General features: G+C 40.8%; 1 long non-coding RNA gene across 2 annotated transcripts; it reads right to left on the bottom strand.

Annotated features, from left to right (window-relative positions):
* Window positions 1-1,176: 1,176 nt before the first annotated feature.
* On the bottom strand, window positions 1,177-23,663 carry LOC125170966 (uncharacterized). Of its 2 annotated transcripts, none has more exons than XR_007154145.1 (4): window positions 23,504-23,663; window positions 23,079-23,242; window positions 20,519-20,694; window positions 1,177-1,331 (listed from the first exon to the last, which is right to left on the bottom strand). It is a non-coding gene; the product is annotated as an uncharacterized LOC125170966 (long non-coding RNA). The 2 variants fall into 2 exon arrangements; XR_007154146.1 differs by lacking the exon at window positions 1,177-1,331 and adding an exon at window positions 9,090-9,142.
* Between the last annotated feature and the right edge of the window lie 2,442 nt (window positions 23,664-26,105).

Below are 26,105 nucleotides of genomic sequence, written 5' to 3'. Positions count from 1 at the left end.
GGGAAAGTATTTCTCTCTTTTGCAATTATGTAAGGTCATGTTTCAAAGCAAATCTCTGCCAGGAACATATTGCACTTTTTGGTTTACTTTGCCTTTCCCACAGCACAGAACTGCACCCTTTATTATTATTGTCACAGTTGACTGAAGAAGAGCTGTATGTCCAATAAGATGATGCTCTCCAAATATTTATTCTATACAGAAATATTGTTTTTTAGAGAAATAGTCTAACCACAAGAAATTTATTTTTATTTTTTAAAATTATTTTTAAAAACTGTAATATCTATCACATATAGATGTATCTAACCTGATATTTTTAAAATTAAGAAGTAGGCTATGTGTTCATGCTTTTTAAAATGTGGCCTCACTTTATTTCAAGTCCGTAAATTTCTTACTTTAGAAATAATTAACAACTGGGGCACCTGGGTGGCTCAGTCAGTTAAGTGTTTGACTTCAGCTTAGGTCATGATCTCATGGTTCATGGGTTTGAGCCCCGCATCAGGCTCTGTGCTGACAGCTCAGAGCCTGGAGCCTGGTTCAGATTCTGTGTCTCCCTGTCTCTCTGCCCCTCTCCTGCTCAAACTCTGTCTCTCAAAAATGAATAAACATTAAGAAATTTAAAAAAAATAAAAATAACAACTAGGATAAGGAAGAAGGAACATTGTAACCAGGAGGGAGCACAAGACCTAAGGTTGTGGCAGCACCTCAAGGTTGGGTCTCCAGTATGGACTGGACCCTGGGGGCACCCCCAAGGAGCCGCAAGTCTCCATAGCCCAATGCTGCTTTTTGGCTATTTTAGAAATATAGTAGTGGTAGGGGCAGACATCAAAGACTGGATTTTAAAAGGCTGGAGATGGTCTCCTGAATGGGAGATAAGGTAAAGTGTCTTTGGGAGATTTGCATGGAAAACATGAATAAAGACATTTTTTGGGGTAAAAAAAAAATCAACTTTTCTCCTGTCAATCAGTAAATAACAAGAAACAAAAGCAAGCAGTACCATATAGAAGAAAGACTCCTAGTGGCCATTTGTTTCTCAAACAAAACCATGTTGACTGTCTTCTTTTGAAGCAACTCCAGAACATCAACTTTCACCTGAATAAAAGCTATTCATATTTACAGACTGCGTGGCTCCCTAGCTTAGGGGTGCCTCAAACAAATGCCTCGTCTTACCTGCGGTTTGGGAGGTGGCAGAAAGTGAAGCGACATTGGCTAACTGATATCCCCTTTCTTTAATGGCTGAGGATCTTCGAGGGCTGTGGCCAGGGCCGCAGTGCTGTCCAAGTCAGGAGTTCTCTCTTGTCCTTCTTTCATGAAACATTTTTGTCTTTCCAGCACTAGAAACATGCCCATACTTATTTTAAGATGATGAGAGCTTGGTAATTAAATTAATCCTACCACTACCCTTTGCTGTAGGGCTCTGACAGGAGCATATTAAATGTACACACCTTGTTCCTTTTATAGATTTGCTCAGAATGATCTCACTGTGGAAGGAAATCAAATGCAGAGTCATATTTTAACGCATTTAAAACGAGAGGTTTACATTCCACAAGCTTATGTTTCATTTGTGGGTATTTTCCTCCTAAAGTGCTGTCAATTGCCACTTCGTTTGATTCTTTTCAAATGCAGCTTGGCGGTAGTGCTGACCACATCAATTTCATATTCTCTTTTGTCTGACTCAAGGATATCAGACACTGCTTCATCTTAATGAGGCCTAGTTCTCCTCCTATTACCAGGCTATTTTCCTCTGATAAATCACAGTGTCCTGTGGTGTCATTGCACCTGTAATAGCAGGCAGGTGAAGAGTGAATGATGCTCCTGAGCGCCTGTGCCTCTTTCCTAACTGAGCTATAGCTCCCATGCTGAATCTGCCTTGTCTCAAGTTCTTAAGCAAATTCCTAACCTGTGGATTTCCCTGTGTCATTACTAGGCTTGCCCTCACAGATGCTCTGATTGGTGGTGTGAAACAAGGCTTCCTTAAGAGAATGCAATGCGTGGCTCACTTGAAAGGTTTTCTGTTTCCTAGGAAGGGTCACATAGGAAAGCTTTTCTCTTTGGTTTTTAAGGAGTGACAAGGCTGGTCGTAAAGTCTGTTTTCCCCTAAAAGGATTAAGTCAAATAAATGAAAAATAATGAAAAAAAAAGAAAAAAAGAAAAAAACCAAAACAACCCTTACTTTCCTGCGTAATGAAGCCAAGAGAAAATTCTGACATGATTCATTCACTTGTTCAGTCATTCATTCAATAGTAATTGATCTCCAACTTTGAGAAACACATTGTTCTAATCGATATGAGGGATACATAGTTGACTGGCCTTGAACATGAGGTGGGATCTGAGAGAGATCTCACTAGAGGAAACAGTTCAAGCATTGAAAAAGCTCTGGGAAAGTGCAGAATTTGCAAGGGGCAAGGATGTTTGTAAAAGCAGGTTGAGATCCAAAGATATCACAACTTATTTCGGTAGGAAAAAGAAAGTAACACTTTCTTTTTTAATGTTCATTTATTTTTAAGAGAGGGGTGGGGGGGGGAAGGGCAGAGAGAAGGGGACAGATGATTCAAAGCAGGCTCTGTTCTGACAGCGGAGAGCCTGATGTGGGGCTCGAACTCATGAACCATGAATTCATGACCTGAGCTGCACTCAGATGCTAAACCAGCTGAGTCACCCAGGTGCCCCCAAAACAACACTTTTAAAGTCAGAGGTATGCTTTAGGAATCTAAAACTTTATTCTATCTAAACTATTCCAACTTGTCCTGAGATATCTTCCCAAGGTGTTTCTGCACTGAAGGAGATTGAGAAGTGATGATGACCAACTAAGGTCAGTGAGAAGGGAGAAGCTTTGTGAAGACTGAGACATGGGATTGAGATTTGAGAAATACCATTAAAGAGGATTTTTAAAAAGTTCCCTAAGTGGAATGCAGGAGGAGGATTGTGTGATATTGTTCAACATTTTTCAAAGGCTTGTTTTTGAGACAATAGTATTTCAGGAAAACTGCCTGAAGGACATGCAGCCCGTTCATTTTGTTAAATGCACAAAATGTTCTTCATTGATAAAGCCAGATGAGGGTACCCTGATTTTCTGGAACGCATTATGCTACCATCTCATGCCATTCTCTGCTGAGTTCTTCTCTAGGGTTGAGCCATTGGCCTACACTGAGGAATGTATAAAACTCAAGTTTTTAAAAAGTCATAAATATATTATGGAGGAAAGTTATTGAGAAAATTATACAGTATTTGCTCTGCACTGTCCCATGTAAAAAATTTTCACTCAAGTCTTACTAGTACCAATACCAGGACCAACTATACTTTTCCCGAGCAACTGCTTTTTTTGAAAATAGTTTCAAAGAGTGTTTCTTTCTCTGGATTGGCTGCTAGAAAGTGCAGATCCCAATATGCAGACTTCTAGTGAAGTGTACTTACGGCAATTTTTTTTTTTCTTTTTCCTCATGTTCTCAGCTTCATTTTAAAAGTATTGTATGTGCTTACGTAAATCACATCAAATCATTTTAAGGGTAAGAAGTGACATAAATAACAACTAAAATATGAATTACAGAAAACACAATCTTCCAAAATATTCTAGGCTAAGAGTTGAACTGTCTCCCTTTCCCCTCCCCCCCACCCAAGGGTTGAAGCTCTGAGTCATAGAATCTTTGATTTACTGGAATCTGTAGCAGAAAAACAGTATTTAAGAAAACTTCTAGACTTGTAGAGGGCCAGATACGTTCCCAGTTCATAATGTCTTTTGGCATTGTCTTATGTGACCAGTGTCCAGATAGTTATTTAAAGAAAGTTCCCAAACATAAATATCAACTAGGGAAGAAAGGATTTGGCAACTTTGGAACTTAGGAATTCCAAACAAAAATGAGGATAGAACATTATGTTCTTAAATTTTCTGATGCAGAATCTCTGGTAATCAAGAGCTACAAAAATTTACAAATTTGGAAAAAATGTGTCTCTTTTCTCATACACAGAAAGACACACTAACGTACAAGAGAATAGGTCCACATTATATATATTTAAACTAATTTTTGTTTTTTAGGTCAATTTGGTCAAAACTTTGCATACCCAATTTCTCTTAGAAAATATATGTATTAATCCCAGAGTCAGATACATCTGTAAATAGTTGAAAATCAAACAGTTCATGCCACTTACACTGCCAAAGTGACACCCCATTTAAATTTTTCATAAATGTTTTCCAGATTTGCAAATCCTCTTTGATGTTTTAAATTTAATGAACAAGTGCTGAAATGGTTTTACAGTGGAAGTGAGGCTTTTCAACCAATAGCTGAAGTGGCTGTTTTGCTCAGATCACCCGGGGACACAGTTTTTAGATGGCCAAACAGAATATACCTGTCTGGGAGTCATTGACTTTTTCAGTTGAAAGTATTGTGTATATCCCTGCAATTTCCCTTTGAGAGCGCCTCATTCCATCACCACCAAATCAAGTCCAACACCAAAGAAAGCCAATGCGTTGAACAATCTCAGCTCTCTTTCCGGAGCTAATGTGATTCTTGGTTCTCTTGACAGGTGTGCAGAAGTCTCCAAGGGCTTTTAATAGGCCTAGATATAAACCATTGCTTGCAAAGAAGGGGAGAAAAATCTCTGGTATAACATGCAGGGATATCTTGATTTGTCTTAAAGACTGAGAACACGAAGAAACAATAACAGAATAACAACGGGCTTCCATTAATTTATAGAAGTGTTCAAAAAGCTGTGTGTATATTTGAACCAAACTTTTCCCAATAGGACCCTGATGACAGAGATGGTTCCATTACAGAGAGCCAACACCTGGTAGTGAACCCTCTCCCCTGGTTTGTGGGAACATGGGCTCTACTGGACAGATTTGATGCTTCTCACCTGTAAGCAAGTCAACATTATTTTCTACCAGGACACCTAACCGAATATGTCTTTGCACTGCCTGCTAAAGGAACATGGAGACTGAGTTTCCTGTAATATTTCAGTCTTGAATATCAATAAAGCTGTTTTTTAAAAAAATTTTAACGTTTATTTATTTTTGAGAGAAAGACAATGTGTGAGTTGGGGAGGGACAGAGAGAGAGGGAGACACGGAATACAAAGCAGGCTCTAGGCTATCAGCACAGAGCCCGATGCAGGGCTTGAACTCACGAACCATGAGATCATGACCTAAGCTGGAGTCGAACACTTAACTGACTGAGCCACCCAGGTGCCCCTCAATCCAGCTGTTTTACAGAAATGTGTCTATCTATAGTACCAGAAGTGTTGGCACCACTTGGTAGTTTGTTAGACATGCAAATTAACTGGCCCCAGCCCAGACCTACTAAATCAGTCTCTGGGGCTTGAGGCCCTTCTCCCCCACCACTGCCTCATGTGTGATCACAGGTGATTCCAAAGGATGTTGAGCACTGACCAGAAGCCGCCTTTTGCTCCCTGTGCTCTTTAAACCTTTGGTTTGGTCTCTGCTGGTGCCTTACTTCTAGCTGTTCTCTACATGGAACCCTCATTCATAGTGCCCTTGGTGATGGCATTCAGCTCCTGCTGGCCTATTTTCTGCCACCTTACCAACGGTGCAATTCATCCTCCACTGTTCCTAACATTGGGGCCACTTTATGCTTCCCTTTTTCATCCTTAGGAGAGAGAAGAACCCTTGACTTTTTTCTATTTATTCCTCAACTGTCAGTGCCAAGCACTTCAATGGTTTTTTTGTCACTTACTTTATTCTTAGTCACAGATTTGGATAACTAGCCTCCCCAAAGGTGAAGGCGGGGTCATTATCCAGGTTAAAAACAACATGAAAATAATCTACACTGAGAACAATTACACTGGTAACTCTTGACAGAGACCAGGGTCATTCCTTCCCCTAGCAGCCTGGGGTTCTGCCCAGGTGAGAGTGGTCGGGGAGAGCTGGCTGGGAGTGCATCTGCTTTTCATTCTGACGTCCAAACCCCTGGCCTGTTTTTCACCACTGCTCACCATAGTGGAACTAGCTTTCCTGTTTCTGCCAATATTCTTGGTGGCGTTAGTGTATGTATATGTGTCCCTGCAAGTATAAATGTTGGATAAAAAAAAAAAAATGGAGAAAGAAATACAAAAACCAACATGATCGTCAGTAAACCTTCCTGACGTCCATGCTGAGGCTAGCAGTTGAGTCTTCAAAAGCAAACTCTGGGGGTTGTGTAGGATGTGGCTGGACATTTGGAAGTGAAGGCTGTTTCCTGGACCTTTCATGAGGACCTCAAATTCGTCACGGTTATATAGAGTGCTTCCAAACAGTTTCTGGAGGATCTTACAGAATTTACCCCCTACAAGAAAGTTTGGAGTAAGGTCAAAGGGCTAACTGCATCCTCCCTTTTGAATATACAAATTCAAGAATTTATTTCCCAAGAGCTGGCTTTAATTATTAGTCATATGGAAGATTTGGGATCCTGACTTGGGAATCAGGATATTACGTCGTCTTTCTATCAGACTGTTTTGAGCCTTAACAGACTGATCCAATTAATTGCTTCTTCCCACTTATTGCTGCCTTTTGTGAGCCATTATTCTACCTCTTTTGAACTCCACTTCCTGCTCACCACTCAACCTTCACAGTCGCACACAGATACTCTTTTTTCGCCCTTCCCCTTTATCTTGAACTCTTTTGGTTTAAATATCTTTCCAAACTCTTGAAGAAACACTTGAATTGCAGAAGGATGTCACCTGTGTGCTGTGTTTCCCAGAAAAAAATGTGACATTCATTGCAACCCCAGCGCTAACTTTCTGACCATAATTAGCTCATCCACCAAGTGCAATTAAAACTGTCATCTTACTGGTGTCATAGAGCAGCTCTGTAGCTGATCCAACCTACCTCTGCCTGCAAGCTTTGAAACATGTTCAGACCTGCTTATAGTTTCCAATACGATGTTCCCATCCAGTCTGGAAGACAAGAAGGTGCTTGGGGGTACCTCCCAACCAGTTGGCTTTATTCTGACCCTTCTCCCAGTAAGAATGAGAGCCATCTTAAAGCTGATACCACAGACGATATGCTACTTCTTGTCCTGAGTAGAGTATGATAAGGAGAAAGGTGTATTGTTTTAGAGCTATTGTCTTAGTCCGTTCAGGCCATTTTAACAAAATGCTATATACTGGGTTGCTTATAAAACAACAGAAATTTATTTCTCACAGTTCTGGAGGCTGGAAAGTCCAAGATCAAGGTGTTGACAGATTTGGTGTCTGGTGAAAGCCTGCTTTCTGGTTCATAGAAGGCTGCTTTTTCTTGGTGTCTTTACATGGCAGACAGGGGCAAGGGTGCTCCCTGAGGCCTTTTGTATAAAGAAACTAATCCCATTCATTATGAGTCTACCCTCAGGACCTATTCCACCTCCTAGAGACCCTACCTCCTAACACCATCCCATTGAAGCCAGGTTGTAACATGAATTTCAGAAAGGCACAAATATTACATTTATAGAAGTTGTGTATTAACATGAGAATTCTAGAGAATTAATGGATGCTCTAAGTGTAACCCTTTCAGTAAAAGTATTTGAGGAAACCGTGAACAAAATTAAGGAGAAAACAAAGGAAGGGAAAGATGCTTGTAACTAACTCCCAGAAACTTCTTGATGAAATGGAGGAGGGCCCAAGCCAGGAACTTAATGACAGCTATGCCAAGTTTGACCTTCAAGGTACTTTTCCCTCTCCTTTCCCTGTCTCTAACACCATGGCCATTCCACTCAAGTATGGCCTCCTGTGCCCCTCAAAAATCTCCCTGCACTGTCCACTTAGCCACTCAGTCATCAGTGGCTAAAGCCTCGGTGACTGTATATCACTCTTTGTTCTCAGATTTTTTTCATTTTAAGAAGAAAGTACTTCTGTCTGGAAGCTTCATGAAGGCAAGGAGCTTGGGTCCATAACTGGTGCCAATAAGTATGTGTTGACTGATTGCTGCAGCTGTAAAAGGTCAGTCTTCAGGTTTCACGTTGGGGTACCAGGACAGTTAGTGTGATGCGGGCCTGTAGGTAGGACAGACCAAGGATCTTCAGGATCCTTGCTCATGCTCATGCTCAAAATGGAGGACTGATTCTCTGTGTCCATGAGTGGTAAGCTGCCCTCAGTGTGAGCTTTGCTGGGGAAGGGGAGTTAGTTTTGGGAATCAGGTGAAACAGGGAGGAAGAAGCAGAGAAGTCCTCTAGAATTCATGTTTGGCTTCCTCCTTTATGTCTTCTGCATTTTGTCATTTATGAAATGATGGATTACACATAGAGCGGGATCCAGACTGGGGTTGGGCTGAGGAGTTTCAGGAATGGAAATGTTTGTTTCTGAAGTTTAGCCACCAAGCTGGTTATTCTCAAAATCTCATTGGCTTGCAATTCACAGCTCTACCTTGCTGCCACCTTTATGGCTGCTTTAGCCTACACTCCCCAGGTTATTGGCAAGCTGCAGAGAAGGCCGGCGGAAAGCAAAGGGCCAAGAACATTCTGGGTCTGGAAAAGCCACTACTCTGCTGCTAAGGAGAAAGAGAGCACCAACTAGGGCTTTAAGAGGCAAGACAAGGTTCCCCAGCTGCTAGAATACTGGGAGGGTCTTCATGAGTGGCTGTCATGTGATGTTTCTTTGTACTGAATGCTAGTCTTTTCACTCCTGGTTTCTGTACTTCAGAGCCCTGTAACTGATTGGGTAGACGTTTTCTTGTGCTTTGTGTGTGATATATAAAATTTTAACACCACAGGCTTTCCATATGTGTTTTTATTAGACACTGAAGCAACAATATACAGATTAAAATAGTTATGTGAATTTCCAAGTATTGTGTGAGGATTATTATAATTATGAAGTACCTCTTTACATAGATCTCCAAAGACTAAGTCTGTTGAAAGATCAGCTTTTTTGTTTTCTAACTCATTTCAGTCCAGTCCTTACTGTATCTAGGAAGTCTTTATGTTCTTTCTTTGGTGTATAATGGAAACCGTTGTCTCTGCTCCTTTTATGTGTGGAAGAATAAATTGTCTTGCATAATTATAGTTTAAATTTTTTATTGTGGCCAATTTTTTATATAAATAAATTGCTGTTACATGAACTTCACCTCTGAAAGTGATCCTCAGCCATGGTTTGAATATAGGTTCACAGCAGTGCTGTCCATTAGAAATTTCTGCAAAGATGGAAATGTTCTTTGTTGTTCCAGGCAGTGAGCTCTTGAAATGTGCCTAAAGTGATTGAGATTTGAAATTTGAAATTTTATTTGATTTTAATTAATTTAAATAAAAACAACCACAGTGGCTACTGCTTACCATAACAGATAGTGCAGGCTCAGAGGTTGAACAGTGGATGAGATCAAGTGAATGGAGTGATTTATCAAGGATCCAGAAGGGCGTTGTCTCCAAAATCCTTGCCCCACCCACCAACTCACAATTGTGAAGGAGATTAAGTGGCAACAAATCTGCTTATGCCCTGCCTGTATCCTTCTGCCCCATTCATATGTTGAAATCCTAACCCCCTCCCCACATGCCATAGTATTAGAAGATGCGACTTTTGGAAGGTAAGCGGGTCATGAGGGTGGAGCCCTCATGAATGGGATTAGCGCTCTTGTAAGAAGAGACATGCTGTGCACCACAGGAGGACACAGGAAGAAGGTGGCCCTCTGCAAACCAGGAGGGCCCTCACCAGAACTTGACCATGCTGGCACCTTGATCTCAGACTTCTCAACCTTCAGAACAGTGAGAAATCAATGTTTGTTGTTCAAGCAACTCAGTGTGCTGATTTGTTATAGCAGCCCAAGCTAAGACAAAAGTCTTGAGTGAAAGCATCACTGGGACTTAAATTCTTGCCATGGGTGGAGGTGGTGTTGGCTCTATAGAAATGGAGGACATGGCTTTCAAGAAGTCACATAAGAAAAGCAGCCGCCTTACTTTAGAGTGACAATTTCCTCTTAAAGATGCATTGCTGTGCTCTAGTCACAAGAGAAATACATGACAGTTCTTGTTGAATGACTGACTTCAGACCATTTCCTGGGGGTAGAGGGGGATGGTTTGAGCCAGATGCCAGGATTTCTGACATGGCTGGGGCAGGGATAGCAAGCAACATCAGGAAGGAGAGAAAGGGGAGGGGCCAAGACGAACTAAGCAATTCATACTTCTGCGCAGTCACTTCACCTAGGCTGAGAAGAGGATGTAGTAGGAACATTGCAATAGCCCAGGGGGCCCAGAGCAGAAGTCCCTTGGCCCCACCATTTCCAACAGTGGCAACAAATGGGCAGTTTCCAAGTGCCTCCCTTGAGCCAGTCTTCTGAGGGAAGGGACTGCGTTTTATTCATTTCTGAATCCCTCACAAAACTAGGTCTCCATGAATACCTGAGGACCAACTGTATGGGTGTCTGAACTATGCTTTTTCACCTTTGCTAACTCCCTTTTCAAAACAGGGACCGATCCTGTCTCTGCTACCGTCTGCCTGTGGGGAAGCCCCTTGGTGGACCAGGAAGGCAGAATGGTTAGACCCTCATCTCCTCCTTCCTTCAAGGGTTTATGGCCGTGAGGAAAGGACAGTATTTCCTGAGAGGTATTTTAAATGCATTAGCTTCCAACTTGTTTGGGAGGTATTTTAAATGCCTTAGCTTCCAACTTGTTTGAGAACCACACACAAAAGAATTTTGAAATAGAAAGATGTTCATATTTAACAAATGATTTATGAATTCCATTAGTCGGAACTCATTTTACCTTATCTTTGGCAGCTGGTTTGAGAAAAGGTGAGGTGTAACTCAAATTTCTGGACTCCACTGAAAGAACTAGAATATCCTTTTTCTTTTTAGTTGTTTGTGTGTTTATTTATTTATAGTTAAGAGCTAAATTTTGCATATGGCAATGCACCTCCCATCTCTGCTTACCCAGCTCACTCCCTCCTTTGTACCTCCATCCCCCACCACTGCTATCACTCCTGTACCAAAATTATTTTCTTTGAAAACGAAAGGCTGGGATTCGTCAAATTATTAATTCTGTTTAGTTCTGCGACCAAGGGAACTTTGGTGAAAATCATTTCAGATGATATATTTGGTATGGGGGTTTAGAAAGAACTGACCAGGGGCACCTGGTGGCTCAGTCAGTTAAGCATCCAACTTCAGCTCAAGTTATGATCTCATGGTCCAAGAGTTCGAGCCCCATGTCAGGCTCTGTGCTGACAGTTCAGAGTCTGGAGCCTGGTTCGGATCCTGTGTCTCCCTCTCTCTCTCTACCCCTCCCCCATTGACACTTTATCTCTCTCTCAAAAATAAATAAATGTTAACAAAAAAATTTAGAAAGAACTGACCAAAGGAGACTCAGGTTTAAAAGTTGACATCTTAGGGGCGCCTGGGTGGCTCAGTCAACTGAGCCTCCAACTCAGGTTCAGGTCATCTCACAGATCGTGAGTTTGAGCCCCGCATTGGGCTCTGTGCTGATGGCTCAGAGCCCGGAGCCTGCTTTGGATTCTGTGTCTCCCTCTCTCTCTGCCCCTAACTCACTCACAGTCTGTCTCTGTCTCTCTCAAAAATAAACATTTAAAAAAAAAATAAAATTAAAAAAAAAAGTTGACATCTTAGTAACACGCTTTATTGGTAGAGTACAGAAAGTTTTATTGGCCAAGCTAAAAAATCTATAACACGAACACTATAATATTTTCCATGTATAGTGGTGTAATGAAATAATTCTAAGACCATTCTCAGCTCTTTCAAGTAAGGATGCTACATAAACAACGTTGGTGATATTATCACTGCTCCCCATTTCTTTTCTTTATTTTAAGATTTTTAAAAATGTTTCTTTATTTTTGAGAGAGAGAATGCAAGCAGGGGAGCTGCAAAGAGAGAGAGGAAGAGAGGACTCGAAGTGGGCTCTGTGCTGACAGCAGCGTGCTGATGCAGGGCTTGAACTCATGAACTGTGAGGTCATGACCTGAGACAAAGTCCGATGCTCAACCAACTAAGCTACCTAGGCACCCCCTCCCATTTCTTTCCTGCTACTGAAAAATTTTTGGAAAAGTACACATACTTATCTTCTACTAGCACCCAACCTCTCAAGAAATGAAAGAAACAAAGAAATTAAGTGTCTGGAGAAATAACCATTGTCTCTAACTTAGCTGCTACAACATGTTGCTAGTTTAGGAGGAAAAAAAACCAAACAAACCCAAAACAAAACTATGTACAACAGTTGATGAACAGAAGCATTGTTCTCAATGAGAGATTCAAACTATTGGATTTCCTGTGTAATGAGCCACTTCTGGCAGCAGGGTGCCTGGATTCTTGGATTCAGAAATTCCACTACTTTAGAAGAATGCCATAGATTCATTTTGATTACATAATTTATTGAGTAAAGCAGTACTCTTTGTACTTTAAAAAATATTCTTGGATTTTGTGAGTGGTTGCTATAGTTCATTAATGCAAGTTATGTTCTATGATACAATTACATCCTGGTATGTGTATTTTATTTTATTTTTTAAATTTAATTTAATTTTTTGCTTTTTGAGAGGGAGAGAGAGAGAGTGCATGTGTGCACCCTGGGGCTCGATCTCACAACCATGAGATCGTGACTGTGAGATCATGACCTGAACCTAAGTCAAGGGTTGGATGCTTAACTGACTGAGCCACCTAGGTGCTGTTTTATTAAGTAAATTCTAGACTGCTGAAATGTTCTCAATTTAAGCTTTTTAGAGCTCCTACTTCCTCAGGTCTTTTATACTTCCCAGCCTTTATCTGTATCTGAATTTCAGTGAGTTCAATCTTTGCTACAAGTGGGGCTTATAAATATATATTTATATATTTATCCCCTTCTCCACTCTTATTACTTGATATTTATTAATTGATACTGATTAAGTGAGCAATGGTATGCTAATTGTCTTGGGGTCCCACCTTATGCAGACCCTGCCCCATCACCATTTCTGGCTCTTAGCTCTCTTTTCTCCTGCAGTCCCCCATCTGCTAGCTGGACTTAGATATCTGCATGTTCCTTTAAGTGAACTATATCTCAGACAAGTTCCTGTGACCATCCTTAGTGACATAGCCATCCCGGTCACATGGGCTTGCAACCTCGATGTGACCTTGTAGTTTTCTTCTTGTTCACCCTTCAGGTCCAGCTTACATCCGGGTCTTTGACTCATGCTTTTTTTGTTGTTGTTTCTCCCATCTTCCCCCTACTTCTAACACCACTGTCATCCATGACTCAGTCCTTCACTTCACTTGAGGATTACTGCATCAGCCTCCCAGCTGCTGTCTGCTTTCTGTCTTTCCTCTCTTCAACCCAACCCACTTGCCTGGTCAGTTTCATTTTTTTCTAAGAACAGTGCTCTGATTATGACAATCTCCTGCCCAGAAACCATCAAGGACAGTCTTTTTTTGTAGAGAATAGTCTACCTACCTGGGCATGGAAGTCAGACCAACCAAGATAGGGCCCTCAGGCTGCTTCTCCAGCTTCTCTCCTACCCTATTTGCTACACCAGTTTCCATTTCTGCCCCATGCCTTTGCTGGTACTGTTCCTTCTGGCTCACACGTGTTCCTTCCCACACCCCTTTGTGAGGAACCCACATTCGGCCTCATTTTCAAAATCTTGCTCAAATGCTACCTTCTTCATACAGTCCTTTCAAATTTTCTAGTCAGAAATGACCTTTTTCTCTCTGGGTTCCTATAATATCTAATACTGAATAAGTCAAATTTATTTGAATTGAAACATTATTATTTGACAGGGACTTCATGACACTGCATTGTTTCTCAAACCAGCACTCGCTTTGTCTAAAACTCAAGCTCATTTTATATTTATCTCCAGGGTCTGTTGGCAGGATGTGTGTCATTCCCTGGTTTCCCCACGGTGCCACAGAGATGATTTCCACTTTGTCCCGATTAACCACTACGTTATGGCAACATACTTTTAACATCATTATGAAGTAGTTATGAGGCAACCATACTTCTGGGAGAGCCTCAGCCATGTGTAGACCAGACAGTGGGTCATGGGCTGGGTGGGGCTCAGAGGCAGAGGAAACTGGCTTGGGAGGAAGTCATCCTTGCAAGCCTGCAACAGAAGTTGAAAGGGGTCGCTAGGCAAGGACAACGCAAGTCAGGTGCCACAGAAAGTGGATCTTCCGGGCAGATGGCTTTGTTGCCAAGTTTACTGAAACAAGTTCCGCTTTCACTGGGATGACTCAGATCTTCCCTTTTGGTTCCATCCAGGGGCTTGGAGACCATATCTAGAAAAAGGGAACTCTTAGTTCTTTCATGAGGAATGCATTTGACTTGTGTTTGTTTTCATCTATCTGTTCATGATGAGTGATGGAGTAAAATACATGTCGAAAGGACAATAACCTCAGTGCACTGAATGATGATGTAGTAATCAGGAAAAGTGATGGTCTCCTGCAAGTCACCTGCATGAGGAATCCTGCAGAGTGCCTGGGACTACTTAGGCTACAGAAGGATAGATGGGGGCGGGGAACACCCTAGAAATATGGATTTAATTTTAACAACAGTAAGTTAAAATAAATGGTTAAGGCATTCTCTTGTTTATGAAGAGTAACTCGAACAAAGTTAATTTACCAAAGAAAGTCATGGATTTTATGTTTCTGAAAAGGTCACCTAGCATTGCTTATGGATTGTTTATTCCTATAAAACTATTCTTTTTTTTTTCTCTCTCAGTCCTCTTCAAATTAAGTACTTTAGTAACTTCTACAGATACTAAGATTGTGTGCTTCAGCTGTTTGCCAGGTTAAAATATTCTTTTCCTAGCCTCTTTGCATCCCATAAGCAACTAATTTTCCTGAAGAAACTTCTTGCCACTTTTATATTTTGGTTCTAAAGAAAACTTTTTTTTTTTTTTAAATAGAGAAGTTTTTGGTGAGGAAACCATGTACTTAATAGTCTACTTTTTTTTTAGTGTAATTGGGCTAAGTTCTCTTTAAAAGGAAAAAAAAAGAGTATGCATTTGGGCACTTCAAACCTCATCAACTACATTTGATCCCAGATATTATCTAGGCTTATCTTGAATAGGAAAATGCCAAAGGCTCAAGTGCTGTAAGACTCCAAGAGCATTTTCACTCATCAGGAGGCTGATTAAGCTTATTATTTGCTGTCCAAAAAGCTTCAGGTGCTTATTGACCTGGACTAAACCAGAAAACAGTAAAGGGAGAAAAGGAATGCACTCCTAATTGAAAGTCCTAAGGAAACCAGGTCTACAAAGTAGAGATGGACACTTCTTTGTGAGTGTTGTAGAACTGAACTGTTCTGCCAAGAGTCTGTGGCCTGGGAAGGTTCATTTCCCATCATCCCTTGAGATGAGAGATACCCAACACCACATTTACAGAAGCTCAGCCATGTTTTCACACCTGGTTAAGTGTCCATATTTCCTTGCATCCAAACAAGAAGTGAGTTTTACACATATTTTTTACTCAAATATTTGAACTCTCAGGAGAACCATCCAGCAGTCTGGTTCTAGAGCTGCTCTGCTTCGAAGCTCAGGTTTGTTCAGTCCCCACAAAGGATCCTGATGCTTGCCAAGAAAAACAGCACAGCAGCTGCATCGTTGTGAGGGTGGTGCAAGCTTTAAAATATCCTAAAATCATCACTTATGGAAAGATGTAGAACCTTCAGTCATATTGGCATATTTAACCAGGGCTAGTTAGTTAAATGCCTTCCCCCACATTGTCACTTTTTTTGTTTCATTGGTTATGATTCCTCCTAACTTATTAAACCTCTTATGTTTTATTTTACACAAATCACTTCAATTTTCCTACAGAAATTACAAAGGTCCTGTATTTACCAGAAAAAAAAAATGTGGATGAAAGAATTATTTGGAAGTCAGTTCTGTGATAAACTACTCTGTTATTTTTATTATTTTATTCACAATTGGGTATTGATGGTGGAAATTATAATGAACTCAGTATTGTGATTGGGCAAAGGAGTCTGTTCTATTTAAAAAAAATGGGTCATATCCTGAGTGGTCTGAGGCTGGTATAAATTCCCATCATTCAGTCTTAAGAAAACCTGTCTTGGAGGAAGTTAAAGTTGGGGAAAGCAACAGATGGTGAGGGGACATTTAAGGAGCATGCAAGTCTTCACTCATTCTAGGAAGTATCTGGTAAATCCAAATGTATTTTCTTTGTTTTTATTCCAAAGGACAACTTCTCTTATCTCTTCTGTGAGTTGAGTATTTTTCAACCCAAAAGAAGGTAAGGAATGACATGTAAAGTTTTAGTAGCCAAGATAAACAATCTTCCATGAAACCAAAATATTTCATGGCACTGGCAAACCTCCTCAGCTTACTGGGAGGTTTGCTGAGGGACAGTGGGAATGGAGAATTCAATCAACCAGGAATTTCTGACTCAAGACTTTGCCAGTATTTCTTTTGTATTAAACAATTGCCATTCAGAGGTTTTCAGCCAACTATCGCATCTTTACCTAAGTTATTCCATTATTTAACCTTATTCACATGCTGGATGATTAACTGCATATTTTCCCTAGCTTGGTCTTATAGGAAATTGTTTCTTGGTAGAAAGGAAGTTTCCAAACAATCATCCTTTTGCACATGTCACCTCAATGCCCTGTACTTTTGCTTTGTGGTGGTGTTGTGCCTTTGTTATTCCTTACATTTTTCCCCCCTGCCCTTTCACTTGAGGGCTGAAAGTTTCTGCGTAAAACCAGAGGTTTCAGTGCATGGCATTCTTGGTAAGGGCACTTACATCTCTGTATTATACACATAAATAAATAAGCTGAAGAATCCTAAGTCAAGGGGAACATTCAGCAGAGCAGAGATTTCACTTGCAGTCAGAATTCCAGTTCTCTCTGCAGGATGATTAGGCAGGTACTTAGAGAGAAAGACGGAAAGAAACAGGAATGGAAATTGAAGATTTCTTCAGAAATTTGAGTCTTTGTATCCAAAGGTCTAAGGGAGAATTGCCAATAATTCATATTCCAGGCAAAGAAAGGAATTTGGCTTGTCCCGCTGAACAACTCCGAGTTACGAAGAGGAGAGGTCATCCTTCCTTCTACCAATTGTACAATCCAACACAGACATGAGGTCCATTAGACCTTGCTCCAGCACTTTATCTAACAGCCTCAGGTCATAGAACACTCTGGGTTCACATCCCTCCAGAGTTAATATACCAATTTTTCCTTCACTGCTTGCTTGTGGAATTATTGGAAATGTTTAGAAAAGCAGTAGTTTGTTCTTACTTCTTGTATTATTTCACCCCCACACAGAGCCTTTTCTCTGAGGAGCTCAGGAGCACACGCCACAATTAAAAGGATTTCATTTGAAGTTCAGTTATGACCTTGCTGGGTCAGTGATCTGTGAACTGAATTATCAAGACCTATTGATGACCTGAACAAAGGGAAAGCCAACCAGAGCACTTGGAAACAGTAAGAAGTGAAAAGAAATGTGGACATACCAAGATAGGTTTGTGAGAGAAGGGACTTGCAAGAAGCAAGAGGGTCAGTGGGAGGTCACAATGTCATCAGGAGGCCTATTGAAATATTACTGCAGGAAAGGAACCCAGAAAGTTTGGGAAAAGCCACTAAAGAGACACAATTTAGTTGAGAGGGAGGAGAAAGAATTTTCTGTTGCTGAGCTATTAAAAGCCAGGCTGAGATACACAAAACATGCCCATGTTTGTACTTTTCACCAATAGTGTTTCCTTCATTTAATTTGTTTATATTCACAGTGACCAGAGGACCTGAACAATAGTTATTATGATAGCTATGTTAGCTAATAATATGATTATGCCTTGATAAAAATGAATGTAAAATATTTAGCATCATTAAATGTCATGGTAGACTGAATACACATGGTTGACTGTTTTCCCTCCCAAGTGTTCCAAAGCTGACCATAAATAATTTTAAAAGATTTAAGACCAAAGGGAAAAACAGACTGAGAGAGGTCAAAGAGCGGACTAGAAGTATCAATGAAATTCCAGAAGATGGGAAGCAGAGAGGGACTCAGAAGGAGACTTATCAGAGAGGGGTGACAATGAGTCCTTGTATTATTTCATAGAATCTGGAACAGGTTCTAGAGTTGGCAGGAAAGGTATGTCAGCAGGCTTGGAAATTCTGTTTATGGAGTAGTTGGAAACCTGTCTCCCCTACTCACACCCAGCTAGGTAACTATTCCTGGAAACCTGAGCAGGAGGTAGGGGCAGTCTCTGTAGACAAACTTGAGCAGAGAGGTCACCTGGGAGGCTCAGTCAGTTAAGAGTCTGACTCTGGATTTCAGCTCATGTCATGATCTCACGGGTTCATGAATTTAAGCACTGTGTCAGGCTCTGTGTTGACGGTTCAGAGCCTTCTTGGGATTCTCTCTCTCACTCTCCCTGCCTCTCCCTGACTCACACTCTTTTTCTCAGACTAAACTTAAAAAAAATTCTCAAAGAAACTGGAGCAAAGAACCTAGATTCTTGTTTGCCAAAGGCAGCTAAAAGCACAGTATGTTGCAGTAGTGCTGACAGGGTATTTGGCGAGTATGTCTTCCTGAGAGATGCACCTCCCTCCCCCAGCTCCCTCCCTTAAAGGGGTCCCCAGCACCCATGTAGTAACTGGACATTGGAAGATTTCTTTTAGGAGAAAGTAGCCCAAGAAAACAAGATCTGTTGATATTGATATTTGGAACCATCCAGTGGAAAGACTGGTCCCTGTTTGGCACTTGAATACAAAGCGCATAAAACCCACTGAGGCACACTGAGCTTAAAATTAGCTCTCGAGCTCCTCTCTCTTAAATATGAATGACAGCTAAGCATCACCAGTTCTCTAGGAGAGACTCCAACATGAAAGGTAAAACCCAAAGCAAAGGAAAGAAAAGAAAAAAAGGAAAAGTTTCAAAAACAAACAAGAAAAAGGAAGGGAAACTCAAACTAAAACAAAGCAAAGGGTTCAATAAATATGATCCTCAGAGAAAGATGGAAGATACTGCATTATTATTATTTTTTAATTTGTATTTTATATATATATATATATATTTTTTTTTGAGTAAGTTTCCCAACTGCACAGAGCTCAATGTGGGGCTTGACCTCATGACCCTGAGATCAAGACCTGAGCTGAGATCAAGAGTTGGACACTTAACTGACTGAGCCACACAGGTGCCCCAGAAGGCACTGCATTTATGAAACAAGAACAGTATGCAACAGGAAATCTTAAAAGAGCTGTTGGAAATTAAGTATAGCAAAATTAAAATAAGACATTTCATACAAAGGCAAAAACTGAGTTTGAAAATTGTTCAAAAAGTACAAAAATTATTCCTATAAGAGGAGAAGATAAGAAAAACAGAAGCTCAATCCAGTAAGTAAAACATAGTATTAGTAAGAGTTCTAATTAGTAAGAATTAGTAAGAAAAATAATAAAGGAGAAAATTACCAAAGATATAATTCAAGAAAAATTTTCAAAGCTGAAGGACGTGAGTTTCTACACTGAGGTTCCAAAGTAATAAATTATAAACACAAACAAACAAACAAACAAACAAAACAAAACACCCAAGCCTCAGTGTTATGAAATTTCAGAGCAAGAGGAATACAGAGAAGTTTCTACAGATTAAAAACCAAACCAAACGGCGCCATGCATGCACATATGCAAATGTACACACATAAAAGCACACACACACACACAAGTTTTAGAATTGAACCAGACTAGTTATAACAATGTAAGCTGGAAAAACTATAACAATATCTTTAAAATTTTGTTAGAATATTTTCCAACGTGGAATTCTTTATCAAGCCAAATTAACAAATAAAAGTGAGGATGTTTAAAAACATATGAGAATTTCAAATCATACATCCTTTCTATGGAAGTTACTGAAGGATTGTTCTAGTAATACAAAAGAATAAATCAAGAAATAAGGAGGAAACTGCATCTCGTACAGAAAAGAGGAAAAAATAGGTTCCCAGGTGGATGAAGAGAAGGCACAAAACTGCAGTTGTGCACAAAGTAAAACTAAAACAGATTAGTGTGGAAGACAGAGGGCTTCAGTAGCGATGACTCAAAAATATATTAGTATTCTTGACGTATGTGGCCATATTAGGAAGCTTCCCCTCCATTCCTGTCAAGGAACAATTTAGTGATAAGGCATAGAAAACAAGTCCAGCCAACTATCTCAACTGAGGCAATTATTATATATATATGGAAATGTTACAGTTCACTCTGTGGTTCAGCTGTGAACAATAATTGCATGTAGACAGAGTTGTTGTATAACATCAGAGCTGGGTGAGGAATAGAAAGGTAGAGATTGTGTGTGTGTGTGTGTGTGTGTGTGTGTGTGTGTGTGTTAATATAATAGAGTTAAATTCTCACCTATTTTAATAAGGAATTGACATATCAGGTCTGAATTGAATCATAGTATTTGGGAAAATGGAAGCAGTGTCAAAAGAATCAGCTAAAAAGCTGAAAGCTGTTGGCGCTCAGAGCAGGACTCAGAGGGTGGAAAGAGGCAAAGAGGAGTCCTGTTATTCACAACCAACTCTGGTACCGTTTCACTTTTTATATTCTGCACAAATAGGATCTCATAAAAACAGACCATCCAACACTATCCCATGCATGAGGAAAAACTTTACATGAATTATTGCTTTTAATGCTCACATAATTACTGCATGAGATACATACCTTATTTTCCTCATTGAATGTTATAAGGCAGATCTTGGAAAACTTCAGTCAGAGAGAGGTTTGGAAACTTGTTCAAGGTCACATGGCTATGTGGGTGTTGAATATGGGCTATGATCTCAGGCAGCTGACTCCAGAGCTGTGCATTTAACCATTACAGCATTCTGACTGTTCAGGCTCTGTTGATGCAATGGTTGGGGAGCTTAAACTGGCATGCTTTAGCATATCAGTGTTTCATAAAAGCACAATTCTAGTAAACACAATATAAATGCTTTTGATTTTAGCCACATCTACTTAATTTGCCTTTAGAGCTAAAAGAGTGAAGATTATTGCATTGATGGCACAGAATGTCTGCTCTAAGGAGAGTGTGGATGGACAGGCCACACATAGCTGTCACTCCTTTGATTTATACAGAATGTGGTGAGTCCTCACAGCACTGAGGTGTTGGAGCCCGGAAAACAGCCATATGCCATCCTCTCTTTCTGGCCTTCCTGGTCCCCTGGCTTCTCTCTTTAGGACCAACCCCAATTTTGATATTGAATTATTCAGGCTTAATGCCTAAGTAATTACTCACATAAACTTTTTAACCCCTGGGCCCTGAGCAGGTCTAGACTTGCCCCCCTCATTCGGTGACTTCCATTCTGCAATTCTCAGCATGATGGAAATTTAAACAGCAAGGATCATGTAATACACATCAGATTATAAAACTTTATATACTGGCGGTGCCTTTGACTGTATAAAAATTGGTTTTCATGCCTTGCTTGGATTTGGCACCAGACTAGAAAGGGCTGAACTCTCACTCCTCAGGAGCCCTCTTGACTTCTCAACCACAAACTCATGTCAACTGAAATCTTAGAAGTGGCCACAAGCAGTCTGGTTTTGATACCTGCCAACATTTTCCTCAAGCTAGCCCTTAACCACTTTCATAATTCACTTTTAAAACTAGCCAGTCCTTGTAAGTCAATGAGACTAAACAGTGTCAGCTGCTGGCTTAAAGTCGTTTCTCTGATGGCTGTATTAATATTTCTGTGTTCTCACCTCCTACCCCTGGAGGCATCAGCTTGCATGACTGGAGCCATTAGTTCCACCCAAGATTTTAGTCTAAGGCAAGCCATAGACAGATGATGTGGAAGACAGCTGTTTCTGAATCCATATTCACAAGCTTTAGATGATATCAAACACCCAAGTGAAGAGTTCTTATTCTATTTCACTTATACATTCAGAATTTGGATTCAGTTGAAGTGTGAGACACAGACAAGCTACCTGCTCATGGATAACAGAATATTCTGGCTTCCTACTCTCTCCTATATGTCTCTGTTTCTGTTTATTGCTCAGTTTTTCTTTCCATCTAGGAAGAATAACTTGTTAGGTGTTAGGCTTTGTCTTTTTTAGAGAGTTCGGTTAGAAGCCCATCTTTTAGATTTGTATTTTGAATTGCTTCATTTTTAATCTGGATCCGGCTTCATTCAACAAATTAAGAGACAGCCTTAGAGTAGCAACTCAAGTCACATTTAAGTTTTTATTTTTTTCCAAAACAAGATTCTAATGCAAAGACACTTCTGCATATCCCTTCGGATCCTTTGTTTTATAAAGCTTTCTTTCACCAAAATAAATTTCTCGATTTTGAGACGTTTTCAACCTATGAATGCTCTTTCCAACATACTGACATGGCTTTAAGAGAAAATACTTATCTGAGCAGGAGATACTGACACTCTGGGACTATCTTTTGATTTGGGGTTCAAATCGTTTGTTTAGGTTTGACACAGAGTAGGAAACAAAGTTTTGGGTCATTCTTTGATCCCTCTCCCCTTTATCTTGGGTCCCTGATTCTCTTTACAGAAACGCATGGAGGCTTACTAAAATTGGGAACACCAGAAACAGCTACAAGAATCTGCGTGGAAAATGAAGTGATCTGCTGGCCAATGTCTATACGTATGTTTAAGTTGAGATTCTGCTCACTGGATAATTCTTTCAATGACAGTCCTGTTTAAAAACCTGTTGGATGAAATGAAATGCCTTTACGACGTCCCCCCAGTGCAGTTTAGTTTACATGTGGTTACTGGTAAAGACAATCACCTTTCTTATTGAGGGCTTGGTTTTCTCTCACTTCCTCTGCTTAGGGAAACCTCACTTCTTATTAGTGCAAGTGTAGTCATTTAAACAGAGGCTTGGGGAGAAATTTGTGGTTTTTAAAGATCTATTCTTGACCTGTTACCACTAAATGTTTTTATTAAATCTTCCCACTGACGTCTGTTCCTGACTGTCAGTTTCGTTAGTTGGACTAAGTGACCATGAATGTTTGCGGGTAGGTGAGGCTGGCTACAATGGGGAGACCGAACACTTGACCTTCTCTCTCTGGTATGACAATCCTTTACTGTTGCATATACTCAGATTGTTACGACATTTTACCTCTGATAGAGGCAGGGAGATCTGCAACCTGAGGATATGGTCATGTTACAAGGGAGGACAGTATGTATATGGTCATGTGGTATGTTTTAGGCACATGGGTACCATCATTGTCAGAGGGAAGGGGGTTAAAAAAAAAACCATAATATTTACTTACAAGTGACAGCATCTAAAGTAGCCTTAGGTGGAGCAAGAAGTCATGCAGGGCAGCCTGAGAGATGTCCAGTGGAAAGAGGGAAAGAGTGTGGGCTGACTCACTTTCTTCCTTGGTGAAGCTGTGTCCATTTCTCTTTGCGCAGGTGAAAAAGTGGGGGTGACCAGCTGATCATCAACAACACGTTTGTTAACACCTCCCCTCTTTTCTCCAGTGGTGAATGGTGGGGGCACAGATAAAAGGGAAAGTGGGTGCGGAAGATGAAAAAAAAGGCAACCAGGGCCACAGAACTGGTTCTGGGCTGTTTACCACCCCTGGAGAGGGGTGTGGTTCCGGGAGGGCTCCATGACACCTCTCCTCTCTGTTCCCACAGCCCTCAGGCTCCCCCCTCCTCCTTCCCAGGTGCCACCTCCCTTTCCTAGCACCACCTGGGCCTCCACAGCTGGACGCACAGCGCCCCTCCTGGTTTGGCTGCTTTCTCGCCTCCATCCCTGAACGCCAGTCATATGCGGGGTGGGTTTGGGTTCCTCTGGCACAGTGCTCCTCTCACCTCCCCTCCCCTTCTGGCTCCATCCTCCCGCCAGAGCCCAGCTGCTGCAGGCTGCGCTGTCACCCTGGGAAACTTGTAAACACACAGTGCTCTCTTAAGATTCCAGTTCCCCAGATCCAGAGAGCAGTCTTGGGATGTGCCCTTTCCAAGGCTCCCCTGGAAATTCTGAAGAGCAGCTGAGTTTGGGAAGCCCCTGTGGCCATCCCTTCTCTGGGAAGCATCCCTGATCAGCCCCTCCTGTTGCAGGTTTCTTTACCTCACTACCTGGGGTTCCTGGTCTCAAGGTTTCCAGGCATGAAGAGGTGGACACAAAATGAGCAGCAGACAAAAGTTCATTGGAGTATATGATTAGAAAGTAAGAATAGTAGGCGAGCTCTCTTTGCAGAGAGGGGGCATTGGAAAGTGAATACCTGCGGACAATAAACAAGGGTCCATGTTTTATAAGGTTCTGGTCACCCCCCCCACATATTCCCCTTTGTTCCTTCTCAGGTTCTACCCTTATTGGCTGGATAACTCTAGGTGCTGGGTTGTCGATTCCTGACTGGCTCCATTCCATTGCATGAGAGGTGGCCTCTAGACATATCAATTCTCGTGGGTCAGACCTTGTATGGTCTACTGCTTATTTTAGTTAGATCTTCTGTCAGATTCCTGAGGGAAACCTGAGGGGGAGTAGGTGGTGTCTGATACATTCTTAAGAGGAACCTTAAACTAGAGAGGGTTTGCTGTGGCCTGAGGCTCCCAGCATTGTTCCAAAATATGTGTTTTTCTCCACCCAAGGACCTCAGGTCCTAACCTTTCCCTCTCTGCCTACTGAATCCTATCTTTTCCTATCATACCCGACTCCGCGTTTTTCCAGCACAATTATGTCTCTCAAGGAAATGTCCACTTCGTGAGGGCAGGAAGTCTGTCTGGCTTTGAAGTGGTTTGCAAGATACTCATTTGATTGAACTGAGTTGAAAATTTTGTCCTCTCCTGCTCTTGCTAAAACAAAAGCAAACTTCTTTTTTGCTCTTTTTTGTTTGTTTTTAAAGGAGGAGGATTTAAAACAAATAAGACACTAGGAAAATTACAAAACTGCAAAAACTTTTGTTCCTAACAAAAGCTGGTAATACTGGTCCTTGGTTGTTGCTCAAGTGTGAATGATGCCAGACCCACACTTGCTTCATTTTTCTCCTTCTCCTTCTCCTTCTCCTTATTCCAGTGAAACCTCTACTTCTCATTTTATCAGTCTTTTTATAACATGGTATGTAAGGCATTAAGTTTTTTCAGGAAGACTCGCATGCTTATTTTCTTTCCCTGTCTCCCTCAATATCATGTCTTTGTCTCTGTCTCTCTCTCTCTCTCACACACACACACACACACGCACACTTTTCTGATAGATTTTGCTAGGATTGAGAAACAAAAGCTGATCATGTGGATAAGATTCTGCAAGTTTCCATAATTGAGTCTGTAAGATTTCATAATCTTTCTCTGCTCCCCCACCATCCCATTTTCAGCATCCCTTGCTTCTAGAAGTCTCCTAAGGTAAATTCATTGCATGAATACTGAGAAAACAACAGCCTGATATTGACTTTTGCTTCTCAGCAAGTATATAAGACATACTTTTATGCTATTAGCTGTAATTTACATTGATACAGATGTTATTATCTGATTTAAACATCAAAGGGCTGATTTTATTTTGCTTTTGCCCTGGAAGCAAAAGAAAGAAAAGAAAAGAAAAGAAAAGAAAAGAAAAGAAAGCAAAGAAAAGTGAACCAGCACCATTTTGAAAAGGAAAGCATCTAATAATTAAATATACTTTCCCAGAGAGCTGAGGAGCAGATGTTCTGTCTCTTTCATGGAGTGGGAGGGTGTGGATACTTAAGGGAGTTGTACCCAGAGCACATTTCATAATCTTAAAAAGTCAAGGGGTTTGAGGAAAGTCCCTAAACATGGGAGGTCTGGTTGGGGTAAATTCATACTTGTGCAGCAACACAACAGGGAATTTACCACATTTTTTGGCAATCATATATTTTTGAATTTCTTCTCCAAACTCTCAAGATGTGAAAGATTGTTATCACCACAAATTAGTAGAGTTTTTAAAATTGAGGGGGAAAAAAAACCTTTTTACTTGGCCAAGACAGTTTTACTAAGTAAATTGTTACTGTGATTTCTGTAATAGCTTACCACGCAGAAGAAAAGTCAGGCAATATGAAAAGTGAAGCCAAGTTTGGAGGAAAAATCATTAACAATAGTAGATGGAAAAGAAAGAGAATTATTTTGACTCCAGTTCATGCGATATGATTCTGAAACAGGTAAGATAATTACAGTCACCTGAGGAGCCTTTTCAGCCATGGTACTGCCTGATCACCATTCCTACCACCTGCTTCCTGTCCTCCTCTTCCATAGGATAAGCACATGGCATTTGAAAAGACTCCTGAATTAAACCCAGTTTGCTCTCTCCACCCCATTCAGACACTGCCTTCCTTAGTTTTAGAACC

The sequence above is a fragment of the Prionailurus viverrinus genome, chromosome B4 (assembly GCF_022837055.1).
Source record: "Prionailurus viverrinus isolate Anna chromosome B4, UM_Priviv_1.0, whole genome shotgun sequence".
Lineage (NCBI taxonomy): Eukaryota > Metazoa > Chordata > Mammalia > Carnivora > Felidae > Prionailurus > Prionailurus viverrinus.
The sequence above is the reverse complement of the archived record's forward strand: the minus strand, read 5'-3'. Positions and strand labels throughout refer to the sequence as shown.